This window comes from Trichechus manatus, unplaced genomic scaffold, assembly GCF_000243295.1.
Source record: "Trichechus manatus latirostris isolate Lorelei unplaced genomic scaffold, TriManLat1.0 scaffold00113, whole genome shotgun sequence".
Lineage (NCBI taxonomy): Eukaryota > Metazoa > Chordata > Mammalia > Sirenia > Trichechidae > Trichechus > Trichechus manatus.
This window is the reverse complement of record NW_004444049.1, coordinates 3,876,209-3,884,952: the sequence shown is the minus strand read 5'-3', so window position 1 is coordinate 3,884,952 and position 8,744 is coordinate 3,876,209.

Genomic DNA, 8,744 nt, shown 5'->3' with positions numbered 1-8,744 from the left:
ACTGGGGGCGGGTGGGCAGCAGGCGGGCCCCGGGCAGGGGGGCTTGGGCCCTAATCCGGGATAATCGCTGAGCATCTCTGCTGCTGAGGGCGGCCATTTGGGAACCAAGGCCCCCAGGAAGGTACAGTCTCCCCACGATCACTCCTGAGGGTCTTCTGGATACCCCCCGCCAGCATCCGTCTACCCCCCCTTACTCCTAATCTCTCCCAATCAGGAGAGGTTTAACGTCTTCAGAAGCAGGACAAGGTCCTGGGAGGAGGAAACCAGGCCCCCAGTGTGCCAGGGAGGGAGGGGGTGTCTCTCCTCTCAGAATGGCGTACTGAGGGGTGTGAACACAGCAGACCCTCTCCCACTGCCTCTCCCTGCCAGCAGCCTGGCTCTGCCTCAGGCTCTCCACCCCAGGGGGCTTCACGAGCCTGTTTGCCCTTGGCACTGCTGCCTGACTAGCCCCCCCTCCTTTGTACTCAGCGGGGAGCTGGAGGGAGCCGACTGGGTGCTGTGGGTGGTGGCAGGACTCAGTGAGGGCAGAGGTGGGGACCCGGCTCTCTTTACCTCTGCTGATCCCGCAGCGCCCCACAATTGAGGACGGCCGGTCCTGACCCCCTTTACCTGCCCATAGGCCGCCTGCACCTGGGCCTCGAGCTCCCGGAGGAGCGCACGCCGCCTGCTGACGGTGGGGCTGTCCGGGGTGTAGCTGGTCCCTGGAGTGCCCTCTGAGGGGCTGGGGTCCCTGGTGGGGAGGCTGCCATTGGATGGGCCCCGGGGCAGGGCCATGGGGATGAGGACTTGGCACCTCCTGCTGGCGGAGGGGCGCCGCCCCAGTCTGCTCTCCCAGCTCCTGTGGGAGGGTGGCTTAGTGGGCAGCTGAGGCTGTGGTCCCATGAGCCCCTGCTGCTCTCCTCCCTGTCCCCCCTCCATGTGCCCATACGGACACATCCCCCTAAGGTCCCAAGTCCATCCCCCTCAGGTACCAGCCTGGCCAGCCCCTCCCCGAAGTCCTTGCTCTCACCCCACGCGGCCACCCTCCAGCCCTGATGCTGCCTGCCCTCCGCGGCTCCGAGTCCAGCTCTGGGGCCCTTGCTCCTCCCTCCAGAGCCCAGACTTCTCTCTGGGGAACGCCTAACCATCCTTGCAGACTCCTGGCCCCCTGCCCTCCTGCCCGGGGCTTTGACCTCCTGCTCCCCAGCTCCTCTGCCTCCACCTCGCGGCCTCGCCAGCTCCACTTCTCATGGCCTCTTCTTTTTCTCTGACTCTCTGCCCTCCGCGCGACTCTGGGTTTCTGTCTTGCGCTCTGCCCCGTCTGCGCCCCCTCTGCTCCATAGGGGGCTGTCTGTGTCTGTCTTATGCAGCGGCTTCAGGCCTGTTTACTGTGGTCCCCCTCTCTATGCCCTCTGCCCGCTGCTGCCACTGTCTCTGTCCAGCAGTGTCTCTGTCCTGCAGTGTCTCTGCCCAGCAGTGCCTCTGTGGATCTCTGACCCACTTGTGTCCCCACTCTGCTGCCCTGAGGCTATTTCTGATGTCTGTCTGTCCATCCTTGCTCCTCCTGTTCCCCCACCCACCCACCATCCACGTGGTTCCAAGATTCTGGAAAGGCAGGTTCCCCTATCCAGACCTTCCTCCTTGTCGCTCCAGAGCCCCAGGGTATCTCTGAGCTTCCCACCTCCTGCCAGCACCCCCGCTGGGGTCCTGCTGACCTCCAGCCTCCTGCTTCTCAGGCAGAAAGGGTGGACGGAGGTGGGCCAGACAGCTCCCCTCGCCTCCCGTGCCCCCCTCCATGGCCCCGGCCCACTCACCACTGGCCACCTGCTCCTCACCTCCCAGAATGAGGTCAGTTGTCCTGCTCCGGCCTAGCTCCAGGCCCTTCATGATTTATTCACCTGCCCCCCGGCACCGGCCTTTGTCCCAGGGAACCAGATCCTGCCAGACGCCTGCCACCTGAGCTGGTGGCTCTGGCCTCTCTCAGCCACTCGACCATCCTTTCGCGTATTCTGTCTGCAGATGTCTCCGGAGGCCTGCCTGGGGGGCCCGCTCACAGGCACATCTAACTGGGACAAGGGTCACCAGGCAGCCACCAAGTCTTGGGAGGCAACAACCCAGGCTGAAGGAGGCTTCGTGAAGGAGTGGGGAGTGGGGCAAAGTTCTGGGCATTGCCCACGAGTGCTTAATCTACTCCTGGCTCTGGGCGAGTGCTGGGGACCCACAGGGGTTAGTGTGAACTTGAATGTCCCAGGTGCTGGAGTCTGACAAGGCATGTTGGGTGGAGGTCCTTGGGAGGGAGGGAAGGAGGGGTTGGAAGCCCCTGGAGGGGGTATTATTGTTGTGTGTCCTTGAGTCAATTCCGACTCGTAGTGACCCCATATGACAGAGTCGATCTGCCCCCTAGGGTTTTCTAGGCTGTAATCTTTACAAAAGCAGATTGCCAGGTCTTTCTCCCAAGGAGCCGCTGCATGGGTACAAACCACCAACCTTTCAGTTAGCAGCCAAACGCTTATACCTTTGTGCCACCAGGGCTCCTTGGAGGGGTATGGTGGCAAAAAGTTGGAGAAAATTTCCGAGGGTCTGAATCTTCAGCTGACGTCTGCTGAGCAGTCTGCCATGAGCCTTTCTAAGTGCTGGGAACCATCCCTGCCCCCTGGAACTTCCCACCTGATGGGAGACCTATATTCAGCAAACGCGGAGTTACAGCAGATGGATAAGTGTGCCAGGTGTGTCGAGAGGAAGGAGAACGGGACCTGGCTGTGACTGAGGGCTGAGGAAAGATGATGGGAGCTAGTGAAGGAAAGGGGTGGGCACTCAGGCCAAGGGAACAGCCTCCACACAGCCCCCGAGGTGGGTTTAAGGGTCTGAGGGAAGGCCAGTGTTGAGAGGTGAGTAGACACCAGCGAGGTGGCAAAAGGAGGAGAGGGCTCACTGTGGTTTGACGGCTCAGACCTCAGTGCACCCTTCAGCCCTTCTGCACCCTGGTCACATTTCCTGGAGGCCAGGGAGCCCTGCACCCCATGCAGCACCTCTATGACATCCCCCATGGGTGGGGATTCTCTCCAGTTTTATGCAAAGAGAAAAGGTCTGTAGGCCTGGATTCCACCATGCACTTGCTGTGTGACCTTGGGCAGGACATTTCACCTCTCTGAGCCTCAGTTTCCTCATCTGGAAAATGGGGGTTGACCTAGTATCTACCTCATGGTGCCATTGTGAGGATTAAATGATAAAAGACCTAGCAGGTTCCTGGCACATAGGAAGGGCTCAAAAAATGGTGGCTGCTCATGTGAAGAATGATTCCACGTCCAAATAGCCATCAGGGAAGGTAGGAAGTGTGGGAAAAGTGTGTTCCAAAGTATACTCCAAAGTAGTGGGGGCTATAACTGGTCAGGGCATAGGGGTAGAAGAGTTTCATCCAGGGAGCAAAGGCTTGTGTCTAGGTGGAGGAGAAAGGCTCTCTTGGAAATCCATCCTGGCTTATGCTCAATGAGCAGCATCCTAGAGCATAGTGCCCTTGACTGGCCCAACCTGACTCAGCCAAGCTGGGGTCCCAGCACAGTGTCCAGGGTGGGTGGATCAGTGGTGACCAATGGGCAGAGAGATGGGTGGATGGACAGGTGGATGAGTAGATTGGTGGTTGGATGGATGGGTGGATGATTTGATGGGCTGGTGTTTGAATGGTTGGTAGTTGGAAGAATGGATGATTGAGTGGATGGAAAGAAGGACAGACGGATGGAAGGATAAATGGGTGGATATGTAAATAGATAGTTGGGTGGGTAGATGGGAAGTTGAATAGACGGATGGATGGTTGGATGAGGAGGTGGGTGGCTGACTGGGTGGAAGGATGGGTAGATGATTTGATGGGCTGGTGGTTAAATGCTTAATGGTTGGATGGATGGATGATTGTACAGATAGATGGCTGGGTGGGTGATTGGATGGGTAAGTGAGTGGGTAGATGAACAGATGGATGGATGGATGAATAGATAAATGGATGGGTGGATGGACAGGTAGATGCATAGATGAATTGACAGATGGCTGGATGATTGAGTGGATAGATGGGCAGCTGGATGGGTAGGTGGATAGATGGCTGGACCTGTGGCTTGATGGCCTTGTGGTTGAATGTTTGGTTGTTGGATGGATGACTGGGTAAGTGGATGAATAGAAGAACAGATAGGTGGACAGGTGGATGGCTGGCTGGATTGAAGGATTGCTGGTGAAGGTCTTATCTCCATTAATTGAGTAAACTATGAGGTGCATTAGGGTGGAGACCATAACTTACCTATTTCAATGTCTCCTGTGGTGTCTAGCCCACTCATTGCCTGATACACACTAATTGATGCATGAATGAAAAATTGTGTCTATCTATCACCCTTGTCTCTGGACTGTGACTCCTCAGACGGCGAAGATCATGGCTCCTTCTTCACTGAACCCAGCATTCGGCCCTGGTAAGCACCATACACCGAACGGCAATGAGACTTCCCATCCAGTAGGATGGCCAAATTAAAAAAGACCGTAGCAAATATTTGTGAAGATGAGATGCAGGGAAATTGGAACCTTCCTATTGTTGGTGAGGTTGTAAAATGGTGCAGCCACTTTGGAAACAGTTTGGCAGGTTCTCAAAAAGCTAAGCGCAGTTACCATGGGACCCCGCAACTCCTCTCCTAAGTATCCACCTGAGAGAAATGAAAAAGCATGTCCACACAAACATCTGTACACACATGTTCAAAACAGCATTATTCATAATAGCCCAAAAAATGGAAACAGCCCAAATTCCACCAACTGATGAGTGGATAAACAAGTTTCTTTTTGGGGGTGATGAAAATGCAGTTAGTCGTGATGCTTGTACAACCTGTGAATATACTAAAAACCACTGAGTTATACACTTTATAAGGATGAAGTTTCTGGTCTGTGAGTTCTCATTCAATACAGCATCATACACAGGTGCAATGGATATAAGGACGGGAGGTCGCTGATGGACAAAGGGAGATGCCTGACATGTTCGGCTGGGAAGTCCATCCCTCTGGGTCCCGGAGGAGGGTGGCCACAGAGCTGAATGGCTGGAGGCAGTGAGCAGGCAGGAGGCTGGCTGGAAAACAGTGGGAGGTCTCCCCATAGCCCAGGTCTGGGATGCTTCTGCACAAAGGGAGGTGCTGTGACACTCTAGGCTAGAACGAGGGCTCTGGGTTTGAATCCCAGTTCTAAGCCTTGGTGTCCGAATCTGTATAATGGGAATAGGGATGCCGACCTCCAAGGGTTGTTAGGGAGACAAGATGAGATCATTTGTATGAAAGCTCTTTGTAAGCTGCTAACTGCTGGGCAGATGTTGATCCAGCTGTTGAGTCAGGGATGATAGGTAATCCAGCTCGGCCACCACCTCCCCCACCCCAGTTCTGGCCCCAGGCAGCTATGGGCTCAAATATGAAGCCAGTGGCAGTGGAGAGAAACCCTCCCCTCTCCCCCAGCCGCCGCTGCACAGAGATGCTCCTGATTTCACTGGCTTTTTTGCTCTGTTTTTTCCCCATGCTTTGCGGGGGAGGGGAATGTAGTTCTGTACCTGGGAAGGATGACTTCCCCTCTCCTGGTGACAGGAAAATCAGGCTTCAGCCAGTGAGAGCCCCCGGGGGTGGGGGCACCGGGAGGAGCAATGGTTGGGGGTGACAGGCAGGCCTGCCTGAGGTGGACGCTGGTCTCTGCCTGGAAGGACACAGCCCTCCCAGGTCCAGGAGGCCCTGCCTATTCCTGTCTATCCGTCTTTCCATCCACTTATATCCCCAGCCAGCATTTGGAGGGTGTGGAGTGCTCGGATGAGGTCGAAGAAACGGTTTGTAGACTACAGCCTTGCAGAGGAAGGAATGGGGGTTAAAAGCGCAGCCCTGGAGCCAGGCGGACCTGAGCTTAAATTCTAGCTCTGCTGCTTACTGGCTGTGTGACCTCGGGCAAGTCAGTAAACTTCTCTGTGCTTCAGCCGCCTCATCTGTAAAATAAAGATCTGAGCAGTCTCTAGTCTTAGGGCTATAATGTATATAAAGTCTTCAATGCAGTCCTGCTTACCTAAGGGTTTGCTGTTATTATTGTTAAGGAGAGAGGGTGTGTAAGTATGTTTGCCAGTTTATTGAAATTGCATTCATTCATTCAACAAGCATTTGTTGAGCACCTACTGTGTGCTGGTGCTGGGGACCCAGCTGTGAGCAAGTACCCGGTTCTGGACCTGTGTGTGTTTGGTGGTGGGGTGGGTGACTGTGTGATGCTAAGTGTGGGTGCTTCTTGGAAAGCCACTGCCAAAGGCTGGTTCCACCCATGCAGGTGGGCAGGTGGGCCTTCCAGGCCCTGCTCCACCACACGCAGAGCCTCAGGGCCTACCCCAAGGTGAGGGGGAGGGGGGGATGGAACAGAGCCTGCTCCTCCCCATTCCTGCGCTAGTACTTTACTGCCTGCTAGTGAGTAGGATCTGGACGGGGTGGGGGCGGGGCCCAGGCTGAGCCACCCCGGCCCTGGGGGTCTGACCGCCTGCCGCCTGCCCCTGGGCCCTGCAGCCCTGGCTGGGATCCTCCATCTGCCGGCCTGCCTGTCTGTCTGTCCTAGTGCCACATGTACACCATCTTCTACTTCCCTGCCCGAGGTGCCGCCTCAGCCCCTCAGGAGGATGAAGGGCCCCCTGCTGGCCTGCTCGGGGGCAGGGCCAGGACAGGCCTCCCGGGGTCACGGAGTGCCAGGCTCTGCCCCTCTGTCTCTGTTCCCTCCCGGGCACTGTGGGGCTGGCATCGCTGCCCCATCCGCCACTCAGAGGCACTGTGGGGTGGTGGTCTCCCCTCTTTCTCTGTCCCCTCCCTAGGAGGTCCCGAGGCTATCTCCCTCCTTACACTCTTAACTCCACTCCCGGCTGATGTGAGGCCCCACTCCCTGCACCTCTGTGCCTCTCTCCCCTCACCCAGGGAGCTTCGAGGGGTGGCAGGGGACGGGAGCTGCATCCCAGGGCCCCTCACCCACCTCAAGGAGACTCCAGGCCGCCCCCCATCCTTCCCTCATGTGGCTGCTAGCCCGAGTCTCCTTTCTGGTCCCTGCCTAGAGGCCCCCAAAGGCCGGAGTGTCCACCCCTTCCCCAGGCCCGCCCATCCCAGTGTGCTGTGAGATGGGGCGCCTGTCCCCACAACGCTGTGTCCCGCAGGGTGCTGTGAGGCCCTGCGCATGCTGCTGGCTGACCAGGGCCACAGCTGGAAGGAGGAGGTGGTGACCATGGAGAACTGGCTGCAGGGCCCACTCAATGCCTCCTGTGTGAGTGCCTGGCCCGCGGGGACAGGGCTGAGCCCAGGGGGCTGCGACTGAGAGGGGGCAGCTGAGCTCAGCGCCCCTCACTGCACCGTATTCCCTCCCCCTGGTGTACGGGCAGCTCCCCAAGTTCCTGGACGGAGGTCTCACCCTGTACTAGTCCAACGCCATCGTGTGTCACCTGGGCCGCACCCTCGGTAAGGCTCCTGACCAGCCCTGGCAGCGCATGGGCAGCCACCAGGGTCCTGCTGGCTGGAGGGCAGGCAGGTGGCCCTGGAAAAAGGCAGGCATGGGCTCCAGGAGGTTCAGGGGCTACTGCTCCCTACCCCAGGCAGGCGCTGTGCGGCTTGGGCTCGCCCCCACCCGGCAGCACCAGATGGGTTCTCTGCGGCCAGTTCCTGATGGCAGCTTGGAGGAGGCCACCCGGCCACCCGTCCCCACGAGTGTGCTGGTATTGGTCAGAAGCTCCAGTGGGGCCCAACTTCCAAGTAGGCCTCTGTCATGGATTAAATTGTGTCCCGCCAAAATATCTGTCACCTTGGCTAGGTCATGATTCCCAGTATTGCAGGATTGTCTACCATTTTGTCATTTGCTGTGATTTCCTATGTGTTGTAAATGCTATCACTATGATGTAATAAGGTGGATTAGTGGCAGTTAGTTATATTGATGAGGTCTACAGGATTAGATAGTGTCTTAAGCCAATCTCTTTTGAGATATAAAAGGGAGAAGCGAGCAGAGAGACATGGGGACCTTATACCACCAAGAAAGCAGTGCCGGGAGCAGAGCGTATCCTCTGGACCTCAGGTTCCTGTGATGAGATGCTCCCAGACCAAGGAAAGACTGATGACAAGGACCTTCTTCCAGAGCTGACAGAGAGAGAAAGCATTCCCCTGGAGCTGATGCCCTGAATTTGGACTTGTAGCCTCCTAGACTGTGAGAGAATAAATTTCTCTTTGTTAAAGCCATCCACCTGTGGTATTTCTGTTATAGCAGCACTAGATGACTAAGACAACCTCCCTTCCCATCCCCTCCCGCTCTGGCCCCATCGCAGCTGGAAAGCCCACACGCCCAGGGAGCTGGGCTGCCGCCTGGTTTCAAAGTGCCAGGAACGTGGCTTAGGGCAATGGCTGCCTTCTCTTCGTCAGGTTTGGGGGCCCCAGGAAAGCCCACGGTCCTGGGAGTTGGCAACCAGTAAAGGGGGGAGCAGAGGGAGGCACCCCCCAAATCTGCAGAACCCTGGGTGAGGGAACAGGCAGAGACCTCTGGTTTCAACTTGCTACTTCCTTTCCCCCCACACCATCCTGTCCCCCCCTCCCATACGGACATACCAATCCACCCATCCAAGTCTGTCCAGGTCCCCACAGCAGCCCCCAGGTCCACCCATCCAAGTCTGTCCAGGTCCCCACAGCAGCCCCCAGGTTCGTCCATCAAAGTCTGTCCAGGCCCATATAGCCCCCAGGCCCACCCATCCAAGTCTGTCCAGGCCCACAGCAGCCCCC